Genomic DNA, 9,961 nt, shown 5'->3' with positions numbered 1-9,961 from the left:
AAATGAGGTGAAAAACATTTAATGTAAATATCTTTATTGTCCAAGGCTATACTTTCTGAAAACCAGCTCTTTAACCTTTGAATGTACCCATGTGGTTCAACCATAAGCATACCTAGATACATTATATGAGCATTACTTTTATTCTGGAAAGTTTCCAACTATCTAGTAGGTTTGGTTTTGTTTTTGTTTTTTGAGAGAGAGGGGTCACAAGTGAGAGAGGGGCAGAGAGAAAGGGACAGAGAGAGAGAGCGAGAGTCACACAAGGGACAGAGAGAGAGAGAGAGAGAAGCAGGGCTCACCTATAGAGGGCCTGGAGCTCACCCGAAGCAGGGCTTGTGCACACCCGAAGGGGGAGGGGGACTTACGCTTATCCTAAGTGGGGCTCCAGCTCACTCGATGAGGGACTCCAACTCACGAACCCATGGTGAGATCATGACCTGAGCCTAAGTCAGATGCTTAACCGACTGAGCCAACCAGGTGCCCCAGCTACCTAGTAGTTCTAAAATAAGGGCAATTAAATAAACGTTCTTTCCTTCCATCTTTTCAGGTTTCTCTTTAACACATTTAGGCCCACACTGACCTTGTCAAATATGCAGTCCGAGTACAGATGTGTGATGGGGGTTTCTGAAAGACCATTGAATTCCATTCTCTCCTTCACCAGTAAGGGTGTTGCAGCTGTGAAGTTACATGGTCAAGTCTCTTCTGCAGGCGTTCCCATGTTACCAAGGTCTCCTCAAATTAGGCATGTAAGCAGAAGTGCCCTTTCTGGGCCTGAGATGTTCCCCTTTTTTCCCGTTCCTCCTAGAATACTGAGGTGCTCCCGCTCCAGTTGTGACTATGCCATTAGGTGATGGTGTAAAGACAAGGTGGAAGGAACTGAGTTCTTGAATGACCACAAGGAGCAGAGCTGTGCCAACAACCTGGACCACTCCCTTCAAAAATACTAACTGAGCGAGGATGAACCTCAGGGTATTATGGTAAATGAAATAAGACTAAAAAAGGCTGAATACTATATGATTTCATTTATACGTGGAGTCTTTTTTTTTTTTTTTTTTTTAAATTTTTTTTTTTCAACGTTTATTTATTTTTGGGACAGAGAGAGACAGAGCATGAACGGGGGAGGGTCAGAGAGAGAGGGAGACACAGAATCGGAAACTGGCTCCAGGCTCTGAGCCATCAGCCCAGAGCCTGACGCGGGGCTCAAACTCCCGGACCGGGAGATCGTGACCTGGCTGAAGTCGGACGCTTAACCGACTGCGCCACCCAGGCGCTCCTATACGTGGAGTCTTAAAAACAAAACAAAGGAACAAACAAGCAAACAAAAAACAGACTCTTAAATACAGAGATCAAACTGGTGGTTGCTAGAGGGGGTGGCAGATGGGTAAAATAGGTGAAGGGGATGAAGAGGTACAAACTGCAGTTATAAAATAAGTCACAGAGACAAAAAGTACAACACAGGAAATACAGTCAATAGAACTGTAATAACGTTTGTGGTGACAGATGGTGACTACACTTATCGTAGTGACCACCGAGTAAAGTACAGAATTGCCAAATCACTGTGCTGTACACGTAAGACTAACATAACACTGTGTGTCAACTATTCTCCAATAATCAATAAATAAATAATTTTAAGAAAAACTCTGTACTTTTTAAACCAAAGCCAAAGGCAATACTCAGGGGGAAAAAAAGAATATTACGCAAGCAATAAGAATTTATGTTCTCAACACACTGTACTTCAGAGTTTCTTTGTTATAGCAACTCATCTTTCACCCCAATATGAGATGAGGTGGGACAGAGCCTGATAGATAGATAAAATATGAAATTCTGCATTTTGGATTAACTATGTCTCTTGTTTTTAGGTACCTGTTAAAAGATAACAAAGTTTCACAAATAGCACATCTATCTGAGCAACAGACATGAAAGCATCAAAAGCAAAATGCTTGGATTATTTATATTGTTTATATTCAGTTCCTTTTGATCTTGAACTAATGGCAAAACCGATGACTTTCTAGTACCAATAGTTCAACTCAGTTTCCAAGAAGCCAGGCAATAACTAGAAAAGGAATGCATTTAATATGAATTCTTAATAAAATTATATGTAATAGCATACACTATTGTTTTTTAAGCTTTATAGATTAAAAAATGAAAATAAAAAACAGAACCTTCTAGAAAAAAATAACCCAAATTTTCCAGTGTACTTTATGGAAAAGTGGGATACAAAATAGTACAAATACTATGATCTTAAATTCTATGTGTAGTCATAAATATTTTTCACATAATTTGTATAGATGTGTACACACACATCTGTATGTATAGAGAGAAAAAAAACAAAGAATTACTCAATAATGGTGATAACAGTTGTCTTCTGGCAGAGAAATACAAGTTATTTTTATTTTCTTATTCACAACTTTATATATTTTTCCAATTTTCTACAGTAGACATATTTTTATAATCAAAAGAAACAATAAAAAATTTTATACACCCACTCAATTTTTATGAACCTTGTTCAGTGAGTGTAATGTTGTATCTCACTGTAATGAGAATCAATAATTCTGAAAAAAATGCATTTGTAGAGCAATGAGTTACATTTTTAAACTGCATTAATATGTTTATTTCTAATAAATTATTTCACCTAGTGCCAAACTAAGTGCCTTCAGGCTGCGTATTAGGAACTAGGCTAATTCGGCTGTTCACATGGCTATTTGAACTATTCACACGGCTGCTGAAATGCACTCAGTAATGACAGTGCACAATCACTATTTTCCCCTAATCTTGCCATTTCCCAGTCAGGGCAGGTGGGCATGCTTCTGAAGCCAGCGTCCAACATTCAAAGACAAGAGATAACTTAGATAAACCAGATAATCTACAATGTCTTTAATGTGATTTTTAAATGAGAAATAGTTTATGAATCTACTGACATACAGATATAGTGCAACTCTGTCACAAACTAGGAGTTGGGAATTTAGCCCAAGTTTTAGCCACATCAGGAGAGGGAAGGAAGGATTCTCTCTCCTCAAGGCCCAGTAGAATGCACAGCTAGATATTCCAAAGGGTAGAAAAGGAAGTATCCAGTAGGCCAGTACAACATGACAGGTCAGTGTTAGAACCGGGGATGTAATAGTATCTCTGACAACAAAATTGGCATCAAGAAGACAATTAATTCCCTTGGAGAATTTTCTTGCAAAGAATTTTTAAAAGGCAGATGGCATGATATGAGCAATTCTTTTCTTGTTCCTTTTGTATGTCAAAAAATTATTTTAACAAAACAAAATTTAAATCCAGGAAAAAGGCAAAAATCATTCAAGAAATACAATGAGGATATAGATGAATGGTATACATTTACCTACAGTTAAACTCTGTGCATGATGAAAAGTAAACCAACACTGCTTATAACTTCTTGTACCTGATAAGCATACACATAAGGGAACGTTGAAAATGGCCCTACAATCCACTCAATCTCTCCTGCCAAAGCTCTAGGAGCCCTTATCTATTTCCATCCATGTGCTTCTCAACTCTACTCCAAAATAATTTTCAGAATCCACCTATGTTCTTCCAACTCCAATATTATCTTTCAGTCTAAAGAGGAGCCTTCCTATACATTCTCCCTCCCTCTACTCTTGTCCAATTGTACATAAAATGTTCACAGGAATCTTCCAAAATAGAGTAGATCATGTCAGTCACTACTCTGGTCAAAACTCTCCAGTGGCTTTCCCATGATTTTTAAAACACAGTGACATAACACAAAATTTGTTCCCAGGGCTTTCATGATTTGGCCCCACCTAACTTTGAACCTCATCTCCTTTGTTCTTTCACTCAAAACACATGGCCCTCTCTCAGATCTTCTGACACACCAAGCTCATTCCTGCCTTTGCACTTGAGTTCTCTCCTACTGAAGTCATTTCCTCCAAATTTCCTATCCTTGGTCAGTTCTTATCATCCTTGCCCAGTTCTTATCATCCTTGCCTTAGCCTAAATACTACCTCTTCAGAGAGGTCCTTTTTGAGCATCCAATTAGCTCCCCTTTGCTTTTCTTCACAGTTCTTATCATTATCTAGCATCTTCATTTTACTCATTATTTATTCATTGTATCTCCCCATTAGAATGTATGCACCCTAAGAGCAGAGGCCTTACCCATCTTGTTCAAAGTGTTAACTCCAGCACCAAAACGAATGCCTAACACATTAGTCCTCAACAATACTTGAGAGATTTAATAGGATGTTCCTGAAAACATATATGACAGAAAATATGACTATCCAAGAATAATCTTACATGGTATAATAAGGATTCACTTTCTGAAGAGCTAAAAATATTATAGAGCCCCATAAATCATTATATTTACCTTTTAGATAATTTCAATAGTGTAGTCGGCACTTACAAATGTTTGTTTTTGTTTTTGTTTTTGTTTTCCTCCATAATTGAACACAGTAGTCAAATGATTTAAGGGCAAGGAATGTCAGATTGAAACTGAAGTAATCTCACTTTCCGTATGCTTGATGAATATTATCTTTGTGTCAGATATACTGGGGTCACAAGACCTCTGCTTCTTATCAGCTAGTTTTTATAAAATAAGGCAGCAGTCAGTGGTCTGCCCACATCCCTTTGGATGCCTAGACCATTTGGGGAACATCAGATCCTGGGCAGAATCACCACTCCTGTCTTTTCATAGGAGAGTTAACTCAAGTTGCTGGACCCAACTTTGCTTCAGCAGTTGAGAGCTTGGGGATTTATGACCTCTTGGGGCTGTCCTTAAGCGCTGATTAAAGGGCTCAGGGAATAAACAATCTGGCTCCCTGGCAACAGATGAGAATAACTAAGGTGTGCACTGTACTCTCCCTTACAGCTTCCTTAGTGGGACTATACTTGATATCATACCTTTGTTCGAAGCCTTTTCCTTTCAGGTCACTTCCTCACTTTTCTACCAGTTTTTGCTAAGAACACATCCTAATACATTGCTTTCACACAAATCCTCATCTCAAGGTCTGCTTCTGGGGAACTCAACCTAAGACAGTTAATACAAGCAAGATGAAAAATGAGAAAAAAATTGAATATTAAAAATGGCTGCAGTTGCTGGTGATGCTACCAAAATTATACAGCACTGTTGGCACGTAGGAAGTAATAATATGAGTAGATTAAAATGATGTCAAATTGGGAATGGACATGTCAATGTAAAAGATTGTGAAAAACATGAAAAATCTAAAATTCACTCTACTTTAAAGAATAAGGAAACATAAATTATAGATGATGCATTATAGGTATTTCATATGAGACTATGACAAGGAAATTCAATTAGGAATTCATATTCAAAGATAAGACTGCCCTTATTAATAAAAATACTAGCAAATGAAAGGACATTTATAGGTTTTAAATTAAATGAAATGTTTAATTTTTTAAAAATCAGAATGGCAACAGATATTTGAACAGTGGTATTAACAGCTAGAAGACAGAAAAGAAATATCTTCAAAACCCTAAAGGGAAATTATTTCCATACTATGATTTGATACAGGCAACTATTAATTGCAAAAGGAACAGAGCATTCAGACATTAAAAGTGTCAGAATATATCTCTCATACACCTTTATCGAGGGAGCTCTTACATGTGTGCTCCATTAAAACAAGAGGATAAAGCAAGGAGAAGGAATATATGGGATTCCAGAAACAGCATCTAACTGAAGGGAAGAGGCAAAGAGGGTCACCAGGAGCTGAGGGTAATGCAGTTTGTCTCTGAAGCTGACTTGGAAAGCAGTCAGGCCAGACTACAGCTAATTGGAATGCTCCAGCAAAGTATCTCCTCTCAAGGAGAAGAAACTGAGAGGATATCCAGAGTGTTGGAACACATTGTAAAGAAATTTAAAGTTCTAAGGGGTACTTTAGGGGTAAAGTAGTAAACAAATGAAGCAAATCAATAACACAAAAAAAGACAATTATTAACTAAAGGGAACAAACAGCATTGAACAAAGGAAAAATATTCATTGTGTAGCTTTGAATAGCACTTTAGAGGGACAATAACATAACTACTGAACACTTATCTGAACAAAAGAATGATATAAATATTCTGGTAAGATGGGAGGATCAAAAGTGTGTGTGTGTGTGTGTGTGTGTGTGTGTGTGTGTGTGTGTGTGTGTGATGGTATAAAGGAGACAAATCGTCATTAACTATAGTGGGAAATTAAGAGATAACGTCTGAAACTGAAAAATCAACAAACAGCAATATAAGCCTGTTCCTTTAATATACGGAAGCAAATATCAAAAGAAATAGCTAAAAGAGTTGATAGTTGCTTCTAAGGATTGGGAATAAGACTATAGGAGTGAGAAAAAAGATTTGCCTTTATGTGCCTATACAACTGGTAAAATCAAACATTAAAAAAGAGAAAAAAGAGCTTTGGAAATTCTCTATCATCTAATATTTGAGCATTCAATATTTATTTATCTCCACTGGAGAGAGTAAAATATTTTCTATTATAGCTGATTAATTCAAACAAGGAATCCTACACCCTACAAGACACTAATCAATAGGTAAAGGCTTTGACTAAAGTGATCTGAAAGAGAAACTCTTCATTTCCTGATAACAATACCTAACATTTATCCAGTGTTTATTACACATCTGTAGTACATATACTATTTAATTTTCAGAGTATCTTTTTGAGACAGTACTACAATTATCTCCATATTACACAGAAGGAAACCAAGGTTTAGAAAATGTCACTATTTGTTCGTCTTACACCCAGAAAGCAACATCAGTAAGATTTCTATTTTTTCTGGTAGGAATGCTTGTTACCTAAAAATTCCACATGTCTCACAGTCTTTGCACAATCTTTGTACAAATCTCGCATCTGAGGAAGATGTCCCTGACCACCCTATCTGAAATGGAAATCAATTCTCTCTTCACCACACACACACACACATCCCCTAACCTCTGGATGCTTTATTTTCTCCACAGAACTTTTCCATCTGAAACACCACATAGTTCATTTATTGATAAGATTTACTGTCTGTTTCATCAATCAAATGTAAGCTCTATAAGAACAAGGGCTTTTTGCCTCTTTTCTTATCAAAACATATCCTTTTCTGGTCATATCCTCAGTGCTCAGATGAGCATCTGGCACATGATGGAACCAAAAAATAACTGTTGAATTTGCTACAAATTCATGAATCTAGAATCTAAAATCCTTACTAACACTGTATTATATTGAAAACTCTACTTACTCATTGTAAAATGTTGTAAAGATTATCAAATGTTATCAAAACACGCACAACTTATCATAAAAAGACAATAAGGATGAAAACATTTTTATGGGAAATCAGATGCTAATACTAGTCCATGAAAACAGCACCTCTTCTTTCCATATAAAAGAATAGATTCTAGCATGATCTTAAAAGTTAGTGAGTTTACTTTGGCTTTCATCAGGATTATCTTAATGTTTCCTGATAGCCGATCATAAGCAAATACTTTGTTGTGGTAAGTGGGTGCCATGAGTAGAGAAACAATTGCCTTGGGGTAGGGGTTATAGGCTAACTAAATAGAGAAGCACATGTTCCCCCCAAATCTTCCCAGCAGAAAGCACTTGAAATTGCACATTCAAATTGAATTGGGTGACTTAAAATGTGTCCCTGTAGATGCTGAACTATGCAGTTCACTCAGCTCCCACTTAATGACAGGGGGATCATTATCTTCCTCCTAATCCTCCTGTGTACAATCTGTAATGCAAGACTGATGCAGGTGTAATGAGGTAATAATTTAGCTTTCAAATCAATTCACAATTGCATGAACTTAGTGTTCTGTAAGGGGATATAAGGATTGAAGAAGGGAATCCACTCATTGTGTTGTGAGTTAGACTGAAAGATGTCTGTAATCTTTTCCAGATTTTACAGCTGTAAATAACTAATGGCTAACACAATAACCTCAGTAGAAGTTTACCTTTCACACTTCAACATACTGAGTGCTTTCTGGTAAGAGGTCAATTAAGGGTTCAGAATGGACAAGTTTAGAGCTATTTGATAAATACAGTCTTAAGTTTAATGGCAAATAAAGTCACTGAAAGCACATTTCATTTTCTAAGGTATTTTGTTTCCCTTTTGTTGAGAGTACCTATCTCTGTTTTTCTATTTGTCTTTACAGTGATTTAGATTTAGGATTAAATGAACTAACCCCTCAAGATCTTCTAGTACTCTGGACAGTTAGGATGTAAAGACCAATCACTAACAAACTTTATTTAGGACGGGAAAATTTCTTCTGATAAAGTATACTTCATTAGTAGTCGTTTTCTTTTTAAACATTTTTTCTTTTTTTTTTTAACTTCACTATCTTCAAAATACAAACAAGAACTGCCTAGATGTTTTCTATCATTACCCTATCATTATGTTTTCAAATTTTTTTAATTTTATTAAAATTTTCATTTTAATACCAGTATAGTTAACATTAGTTTCAGGTGTACAATACAGTGATTCAACAATTCCATACATTACTTAGTGATCATCATAAGTGCACTCTAATCCCTATCATCTGTTTCACCCATCCTCCTACCCACCTCTCCTCAGGTAAATGTCAGTTTCTTCTCTATAGTTAAGAGTCTGTCATTGGTTTGTCTCCTTTTTTTTTCTTGTTTCTTTGTTTTCTTTCTTAAATTCTACATATGAATGAAATCATCTGGTATTTATCTTTCTCTAATGGACTTATTTCACTTAGCATTACACTCTCTAGCTCCATTCATGTTGTTGCAAATGGCAAGATTTCATTCTTTTTATGGCTGAGCAACATTCCAATGTATATGTATACCACCTTTTCTTTATCCCTTTATCTATCAGTGGACACTTGGGCTGCTTCTACAACCTGGCTATTGTAAATAATGCTGCAATAAACATAGGGGTGCATACATCCTTTCAAAACAGTGTTTTGTATTCTTTGGGTAAACATCCAGTAGCCCAATTACTGTATTGCTATTGTACTGTAGGGTAGTTTTAGTTTTTTGAGGAACCTCCAAACTGTTTTCCACCGGTCTGCATTCCCACCAAGAGTGCACTGGTGTTCCTTTTTCTCCACACCCTCCTGTTTCTTGGTTGGTGATTTTAGCCATTCTGACAGGTGTCAGGTGATATTTCACTGTGGTTTTAATCTGCTGTTGATGAGTGATATTGAGCACCTTTTCATATGTCTGTTGGACATCTGTATTCTTTCTTTGGAGAAATGTCTGTTCATGTCTTCTGCCCATTTTTTAACTAGATTAGTTGTTTGTTTGTTTGGGCTTTTTTTGGTGTTTGGTTGTAAGAAGTTCTTTATATATTTTGTAACTAACCCTTCATTAGATATGCCATTTGCAAATATCTTCTTCCATTTAGCAGGTTGTCTTTTAGAGTTGTTGACTGTTTCCTTCACTATGCAATTACCCTATCACTATTATTATTTTCTAATATTACTCAGAGTTCTGAGGAGAAGGTATAGTGGGGCATGTAGGGAAGTAACTATTTCTACATAAAATATGAAAGATCTTAAATGAAGAAACAAATAGGGTAATCTGCTTTGTAATTGACTTTTCTCTATTTACTTATATTTATGTAATACAAAGACAGAGATTTAGAAGTAATTTTGAAATTAATTTCTAAGCCATTCTACTTGTCTGTTCACATTAATCAAATTAATGACATTACTAGCAAATTCCCTTTGTTGGTATACTGTTTTACTGGAAAAATCTCAACTTGGGACTACATCTTATTTATAGTCAGGAAGAATGGATTAATTTCATTTTTAGCATTCAGAAAAATATCACAAGCAGTTTAATAAAAAAATCAATTAATAAGTACTAGAATACTTATAATGACAAACCAACAAGAAAATGATGTCCCTGTTAAACTTAATTTATATATTTATTCATTAATTTATTCCATCAATCAGTCATTTTTCTTTCAAATCCTTACTGAGGATCTAATCAGTACCAGCAGACTCTGAGCAATGTTGGAGAGTACAGGAT

General features: G+C 36.0%; 1 protein-coding gene across 2 annotated transcripts in view; it reads right to left on the bottom strand.

Moving 5' to 3' along the window:
- Positions 1–9,961, bottom strand: part of NKAIN2 (sodium/potassium transporting ATPase interacting 2) — a 1,003,803-nt gene that overhangs the window by 915,770 nt on the left and 78,072 nt on the right. The gene's annotated exons all lie outside the window — the stretch shown is intronic.

Source organism: Prionailurus viverrinus, chromosome B2 (assembly GCF_022837055.1).
Source record: "Prionailurus viverrinus isolate Anna chromosome B2, UM_Priviv_1.0, whole genome shotgun sequence".
Lineage (NCBI taxonomy): Eukaryota > Metazoa > Chordata > Mammalia > Carnivora > Felidae > Prionailurus > Prionailurus viverrinus.
The sequence above is the reverse complement of the archived record's forward strand: the minus strand, read 5'-3'. Positions and strand labels throughout refer to the sequence as shown.